Here is an 8,683-nt window from a genome sequence, read left to right on the forward strand (position 1 = left end):
CCAATTGGGACAAAAATTGGGACACTGTGATTTATCAGGCAAAGGACTGAAGGTACTGCTTGTAGGAACAGGACTTGAAAGAATAAAAATGTTATAAGCCAAATACCCCAATTATAACTGCAAATCAGCTCATGTGGATCACATGATGCCTCACAATAAGGCATCCTCAATGCAGCATCCATTGCAATATGGGCAATGGGATGCACTGCACACATGCTCAAGCCTGGTTAAGGATCTGTGCCTACTGGCTAGGGATCAATGCCTAGTTTAGAGTGTGTGTAAAACAGTGTGAAGTTTGGGGAAAAAAAATCATGACCCAGAAGCACCTGGAACTCAGTGGTATTCCAGGACCTTGGAGTATCCAATAACCCATGTCCAATTCCATTGGAATGGACAAATCAAACTGGAACTGTATGGTGACAAAAAGTCAGTAATTTAGCTTTTCGCAGATGGGCTTGATGGATACTCAAGGGACAGCTGTGACCTAGTGGAGACACTTTTTCTCAAACTAGCCCAATGCTCACACATTATGCTGAGTGTGATAGGGTGTAGAAAGAAGTGAGGAGACTTTTCTTGGACATGTCACACACTTTCAAGGACAGGCTTCAGTTAAACTTTAAAATTGAGAGGCCAACTCAGTTGGCAGGGTGTGGGGAAAATAGACTGGCTGGAGTCCAGGTGTGAAAGAATACTGCTCTTTCTGAGCCTGCATAGGGACAATAGGCCTGATGAGAGAAGGTTGCTTCGTTTGGCTACTAATACCTTGATGACTCTTGCCTGAGTTCTCTACGGCTTTTTTTTTTTTTTTTTTTTTTTTTTTCCCCTCACTATTTGGAACGGTTCAAAAGAAAATAAGAAATAAAGTCCTTTTGTTTATTGTCACTTTTGCTTTCCCAAGTGACCAGGTGAAATCTTTATGTGACCCAGCCCTGGACTATGTCACCTCAGCCTGGCTTGTGACCAGGGCCAGAAGGGCCACACTCAGGCAAACTACTCTCATGCCTTGCAGCTGAGTTTAAGTGGCTTTGCACTCAAGATAATTTGAGCATAGGAAAAATTGGCCATAAAGACAGCTGCAAGACTGAATATCAAAAGCTAAGTGCAGAAATGGAGCACTGGTTTGGCAGTTTTAAGCCATGAGGTTGCATCCTTTCAGGATCTAAAAATTAGCCTAACTTGGTAATCAGTGGACTAAAGAACTCATCCCCTACTTTTGAGAACAGCAAAAGATCCATAAAGAATGGGTTTGAATTGAGAAGACAAGGCAAAAGAGACTTTCTGCTATAATCATAGACAAAGACCTGATGTTACTACACACAACTGAGCATATGGTGAGGTCAACCACCATGTTGTTACACTAAAAAGTGGCAAAAGGCAACTTTCCAAGCTGCACATGAATCGTATGAAGCTATGCAGGTCAATAATAGGGGCAAATTGAAAACAACTGGTGACGTCCAGCCCACCTACCAAAACTGATATGGCCAAGTCCAGAATATGGATGATAAAACAAAACTCAAATGCACCATAATCTGCTTAGTTTGCAAGGCTAGAAGAAAGAAGGTGCATGAGCAGTGCTGGGGACCAGCTGAGTAAATGCAGTTGCTTGGAAGTGCAGCATCAGACAGCATGGAAACATCACTATGACTTGTTCATATTGCTGTTGTTAGTTGAATCCCAAGCCATAACGCTTGAGGGACACGGCAATGGTTGGTCAAAAGACCAAAATACATTGAGGGCTGAAGCGATTTTCTCTGGCATGGTATCACACTACCACCTGGAAATCATAACAGACAGAAGCCTTGATGGTGTGAAAAGTAAAATACTTTGCAATCAGCACAAAAATTGGCAGTGGAAGAGTAGACAGCTGAAAGGGCGAAGTAGAGGAGTTGGGCTATGTGAACAGCAATGGATTTAGCTGCATTTACAGTAAGTGGCCAGTTTGGTTTTCAAAGTGTGAATTGCTTTAATATTATTACACATACACACCTATGCATGTTATGTATATGGTAATTCTGTTAGTCTACAATTGCAAAACCGTTCATAGCACCATGTATCCCCCATTCTAATATCTTACCATCTTTTTAGCAGATGTACTACTGTAGACTGTCTTTTAAAACACTAATTTTGCACTGATGGCACAATTCCTTTTTTAATTATTACTTTTCCCCCCTGTAACTGGAGGCTTATCAGTCAGCAGCGGCTGGCTGACACACATCTCCTGTAAGGATCCTCATGAATAATTGATCTCTTCCACAAAGCCTTCGCCTCCCATTTTTCTCAACGGGGCTGAGATCACAGGCTGATGCTTTTTTTTTCTTTCTTTCTTTCTTTCTTTTTTTTTTTTTTTTTTTTTTTTTTTTTTTTTTTTTTTTTTTTTTTTTTTTTCCGGAACAACCACCCTGTGCCATTGTTCTCCCAGGGCCGAGCTCCTCGCCTGCCGCCCCCCGCCAGGCCCAGCCCGCCACAAAGCCGCCGCTCTCAAAATGGCGGCCGGAGGGCGACAGCGACTTCACTCCCGTTGGGAGCTACGTGGGCCGGCCGCCATTTTTAAAGAGGGCGCGGGCCGCCGAGCTGCCTAAACCCGCCTGGAGGGTGAAGCTCCGAGTCGTTTGGGAAAGTCGTCGTGAAGTAAAACCGACCTCCAAATGTCACCCTAAAAGTTAGTGGAGCTTGAGGTTCCTGCCATTTGCAACAGCACTGGAATCTGAGATTCCCATGCACTCCCATAAGAGGACAAAGTGTATACAGATACACTTTGGATACAATCAATTTTAAGTGCTAGGCTAAGATGTACATAGTCTTCTAATTGACTTTCTACTCAAGAAGAAATCTTCAGAAGTATATTCTCTGTTTTTGTGTGTAGTAAATCAGGTGACTACACTGGTGCCTGTGCTCAGGTCTTGAAGTTTTGGGTCCATCTCCCAGCATGGGATCATCTCAGCCCTCGGTACTCGGCGGCGTCACCTGGCTTGACGGTGCCGTGTCCCCTTGTATGCACACTACTTTCTGAGAATAGTGGTTGCTCCTGCAACAAGAAAGTGAGGTATAGAAGGATGAAACAAATAACTTTTTATTAATTCAATATCATCTCTTGGAGCACTTTTTTTTTTTTTTTTTTTTTTTTTTTTCCTCAAGTGCTCCTCATCCAAATATCTTTTTTAAAGGATATTGCTTTATTACAGCAATCTTTAATAAATACATGCACTTACAATCTGGACTTCAGACTTCTACAGTTTTTAGGTTGCCACTGACTGATCTGACCCAACAGAAGGGCTTATATTTGTACTCTTGTCTAAAAACTTGCATATATTCTACAGTGATCTTCAAACTAGTAAATAATACAAGCTACTCATACTTCTAAAATTCCAAAGACAATATGAATTCTAGAGTACTATATGTGTACTATTTAATTAGTTTTTAGTTAATGAGTTGAGTTGGGGTGATGTTTTGAAGTAAAGCATAAATAATAGTAATATTAGCTATCTCAGAAAAGCTATAGTAGCACAAAGTCATTTTTTAAAAGTCTGACAAAGAAATATATTAAATGTTCCTCAATAATGTTCCTCAATAATATTTATCCAAATAGCTAATGAGAACTTCATGCTTTTTTTTTTTTTTTTTTTTTTTTTTTTTTTTTTTTTTTTTTTTTAAGATTGCCTCAAGCTAATTCTGACAGTGGAAGGAAAAGCAATGTGTGTGCTAGGGAAGCTAAGTGGAACGTTTTGGGTAGATATATGTATTCTCAACTAATTGTTTCCTTCTAAAGTCTGCCTTAGATATGATGTCAATATGCACACTCCTTTTTTATACAGTTTTTATAATTTCATTTCATTTCAAACTACAATTGCAATATGTTTTACAGCAGATACTGATTGATCTCTTGGAACTCATTTAAAACTCAATATTAATTAGTACATTAGACTATATAAAGTTAAAATGCAAATTCTTTGAAACAGATATTAAGATGTTTATGAAGTCAGTAACATAGTGGGACTAAGTGATATTGTGGAATGTATATTCAAGTGATGCTGCAATGTAGAACATTTGATTAGGTATGTCATTATACCATTGGATTTATCCTGTTACCAATACAAGTACTGAATATTGTATTATACAATCCTATAATTTATTAAATAAATAAATAGATCACTAAATGCAGAAAGATGAGCATTCATTTTGTACCCTCTTACACTCTACAGATAATGCTGGTTACAAATTGCTGCTTTTTAGTGAAACAGTTGCCAGGATGTAGGCTGAAAAACACTGGGTTTAATTTAAAACTTTATTGCCAGATTTCACGCTTTATACTTAGCAAGAACTGTTTCTTGCCAAGTGAACTTTCAGGAGACCATACTGTGCAAAATGGGCGATACTGTATTTGAAAAAATAAGCATAAATCTGTGAACACAGACTGCAGTCCATCCAGACAGTGTGAATGTTTAACCTAGAGAAGAGCTGCCTGTGAGAAGCACTGTATTTACTGTTATGAAACATTCTTTGTATATTTCAAAATCATTTCAGGGAAGCCTATTCCAACATCCTGAGATGCAGGCTGTTTTGAGAGCGTGACAAAAGTTTTTAGTTAATCAAGAATTTAAAATATATTTTCTATATTATGGTAGGAATCTCTTACATCTCCCAACAGAAATGTTCAAGGATCAGAGGAGCAAACAACGCAAAAAGGAAAACTGAATACATTGTAGAAATGTGGAAAAGGCTCATATCATACAGAGGAATCAAATAAGACCATCAGAAGCAACTAATACTCTTTTTCTGAACTTGTGGTAAGAAACAGAAGTGCAAAACTTACTCTCCAGGTAGCTTAAATAAATGGATAAATGGTATAGAGGGATCAAAACTGAATGAAATCTCAGCAAAGAAATAACAGATTATATAGGTCTTCTTGACATGCAATTATTTTATGTAGAATGGCAGGAATTACAGTGAAAAGTGGTTCAGAGATCATCACTATGCACTCAGCTACCTGTGTAACACAGTGAAAAAATGAAGAAAGAAAAACATCCTTCAGCCAACTTAGCTGCCGCTCTCAGAGGCTAGAGATGCTGCCAGTTTATGTTTTTATAAGACTATATGTCCTGCTTTTGCATTTTTCTCCATTCAACAGGTTTAAAGATCTGCTGTGTGGGTCTGTTTGGGAGCTGGTCATAAAACTATCAACCTAGAAAGACAATCCTAATATCGCCATACGCCAGATGTTCTTATCAATGTGATTTTCAACGTTTTGCATTTCTTCTTAGTTACAAATACAAATCCATTTCTGTTCATCTCCCAATTTAAGTTGTGTAAAGAGACTGTTTGGTGATAACTGTAAAGTAGAAAGAAACTGTGGTTACTTAATTGATTGTTAAAAAGGCAGAGCATTAAATCTCCATTTATTCATTTGAAGCTAGGATGGGTCTCCCAGTTTCCTGACAATTTTATGACAATACATTGTTCTTTTCCTGTAGTTAAGCATGCATCTCAATGTGTTCAATCTTATCTATAGAAACCATACTCCTACAGTTCTAGAACTGTTGTCAGCACCAATAAGGTTCTATCTATGTTCTGTCTTTAGCCCTATGCTATTTTATTTTAGTAAATGTTTAGTCAGAGCAGCTATACTGACTACTGCTGAATGAATGTTTTACTGGAACAGAGGTTGTAATTAAGTAAAACTATAAATAATTATGACAAGTATATTTCAAGAGCAGTAAGTATCCCTGACACTTACTGGAGTACTGCCCACTTAAAAATATTGGGAGAAGTTTTAGGACTTGCTTCCAAACTTGTACATACTGGATCACCTTACCTTACAAATTTAATCTAGATCAAGCCTGAATACAGACTGGCATTTCTATCACACTTCAAGAGCACTTGATACAGTGTTTATGGTACTTTTATTGTGGCTATCCTTTTTCATGCAGTGTACAGCAGGACAAAAGTTGTTTGATTCAGCATGAAGTCAAAAGTAGCTTGGTGAGATAATACCTGGTCCAATATCAAATCCTCTAGGACAAAGATAACCTTCACATTTTTTACATACATGTACACTTGAAGTTGCATTGTGAGATCGTATGAATTCAGGACTTTGCATAATGTAGCTGCAATGCTTTTAATCCTATACTATAAGACTTCCTAAAATGCGATCGACCACCATGTGAAACTGTGATCTTATGGTTTGTTCCTATGAACCAAGCAGAGGAGGGGTGTCTTCGGAAACCAACTAAAGGATTTTTATTTTTTTATTTTTTTTTTTAGTTAAAGCACCAGAGTAATAATTTCAACTGCACTGTATAGAGATTATTAGCAAGAATGATTCTGAGCAAGTGCACTGTGAAAATTACTTAAATAGGGATATTTCCAAGTAATTTTTCATTCTCACAATAGAATGTGCCACATGCAAAGGCCATTGTTTAATCTGAGAGTGCAGGAGAAGTTTTTCGGTATGCTGGAAACCGATTGTATAGTCACATAGTAGAGCCTTAAAAATATGAGTTTTCTTATGGGAAATCTAAAATTATTATCCGATGTCCATATTTCAGTTACTAAATATATGGCTTGATTTTGGACAATACTAACCAACAAATAACTGCCACTAAGTCCATTTGGAGCTATCAGAGGTGTGTCACTTTTGAAAATACAGTTACTTATTCAATGTCTATCTTACTATCTTATTGTTAGCCTATCAAATAACATGATAGAAAATTTACCTGATTTGAACAGTGCATTGTAATATTTTTTTTAGGACATTGAGAGCTAAACTTATCTAGGGAGGGATTAAACCCTATATTAGATCCCAGTGCTTTGTGTCTACCTCCTGGAAGAGTGTACTTACATATAAATCTCAGACTCGTATTTACAACTTAAAATGCACATTTTTGGCCTTGTGGTTGCAAAGGCAATATCGAAATCATAAATTAGGTACGACCGATAGCGATGTTTTATCTCCTAGCCTAAATAAGAAGTGTGAACAACAACCACCACTTAGAGGAAGAACTCTTTGAACAGACAAAAGGAGTCACAGATGGCTTCTTTCACACACAGAAACATGCAAAGCATTACAGAGAAGTACTGTCTATCTCTGCATACCCCTTCCTGCTCCTGCTTCTCTGGAGGGAAACATGGATTCCTGTAGTCACTGTATTGTTCCTGAGAGGAGGCATCCCCTGAGGCTTGTATGGAAGGGGATAAAGGCATCTGTGCCACTGTGTGCCAGGCTGGTGGGGAAGGCGAGCCCAGTCAAGTAGCCACAGTGAAGCTAATGGGAACCCCATGTCATGATATACCTGAGTCCATGGGCATACTTCAAAGGCTACAAGAAGATGCCCCAAAATCATAGAATCATTTAGGATGGAAAAGACCCATAAGATAAAGTCCAATCATGACCTCACACTTAAGTCTACCACTAAACCATGTCCCTAAGTGGCATGTCCACATGTCTCTTAAATACCTCCAGGGATGGTGACTCCACCACTTCCCTGGGCAGCCTGTTCCAATGCCTTACTACACTTTCTGTGAAGAAATTCTTCCTGATGTCTAATCTAAATCTTTCCTGGCACAACTTAAGTATGTTTCCTCATGTCCTATCCTGTCCCACCTGAGAAATGAGACTGACACCCACCTTGCTTCAACCTCCTTCCTTTCATTTAGTTTTAGAGAGAGATGAGGTTTTCCCTCAGTCTCCTTTTCTAAAAAAAAATGTGTAGATAGTACAACAAAGATTTGTCACGTCTTTTAGGCTGAGAACTTGCTGATCCCCACTGTAGAATATATAACACTGATACTTAGAAGATGAACACCACTTTCCTTCACCCCTTCACTTAAATACAGATGAGTTCTAAATGACTGGAAGTCTAATAAATGGTTCAAATTATGTTGAAATCGGCATAAGAAATATTGTACTATTGTTGAGGGAACTAGAATATTAATGGTTAGGAAATAAGCAAAGGCTTACTTTTTTTTTTTTTTTTTTTTTTTTTTAAATAAGCTGCAGGTGAAAGAAGGATATTTCCTGCTGAAGATGTCTGAACAAAGAATAAAGGAAGCAAGCACAAGTATGGGTATTACTGTGGTGGGAACCTATTACATATCAGCAAATCAAAAGCTGTGAGTAACTATTTGTGTGCGACTATTTGATAGCAATAGGACAATAATAGGAAATAGGAATCCAAGATCTTTAGGAAAAAAAAAAAAAAAAAAAAAAAAAAAAAAAAAAGAAAGAAAAAAAAAAGAGCAAGCAGAAATTGGAGACAAGCTGCTGCCAGTTCCTGAAAGAATTTAAATACACAAATGTGTACTGTTTCATCAAGTAGGAAAGATAGTAAGTGTACACAGAGACCAAGTTGGTTAAATCATCATTTTCTCATTCTTATCAAACAAGGAGGAAACTTCAGTCTAGGATACTTAAAGCACAGGGGGAAGTAGTGAGCAGCTATATCTGAAAATTCATGAAAAGTAATGAGAGATTAGAAAGGGGAAAACATCATACTTGTATCCGAAGAACAAAAATGAGCAGAGCAGAGAAGTGAAGAGAAGAGAAGAGAAGAGAAGAGAAGAGAAGAGAAGAGAAGAGAAGAGAAGAGAAGAGAAGAGAAGAGAAGAGAAGAGAAGAGAAGAGAAGAGAAGAGAAGAGAAGAGAAGAGAAGAGAAGAGAAGAGAAGAGAAGAGAAGAGAAGAGAAATTA

The 8,683-nt window shown here is 37.9% G+C and overlaps 1 long non-coding RNA gene across 1 annotated transcript; it reads left to right on the plus strand.

The window, feature by feature from the left end:
* The first annotated feature begins 2,548 nt into the window (after positions 1–2,548).
* On the plus strand, positions 2,549–4,162 carry LOC311426682. The gene is made up of 2 exons (XR_014686968.1): positions 2,549–2,659; positions 3,653–4,162. It is a non-coding gene; the product is annotated as an uncharacterized lncRNA (long non-coding RNA).
* Positions 4,163–8,683: the final 4,521 nt, after the last annotated feature.

The sequence above is a fragment of the Aythya ferina genome (genome assembly GCF_964211825.1).
Source record: "Aythya ferina genome assembly, chromosome: 1".
Lineage (NCBI taxonomy): Eukaryota > Metazoa > Chordata > Aves > Anseriformes > Anatidae > Aythya > Aythya ferina.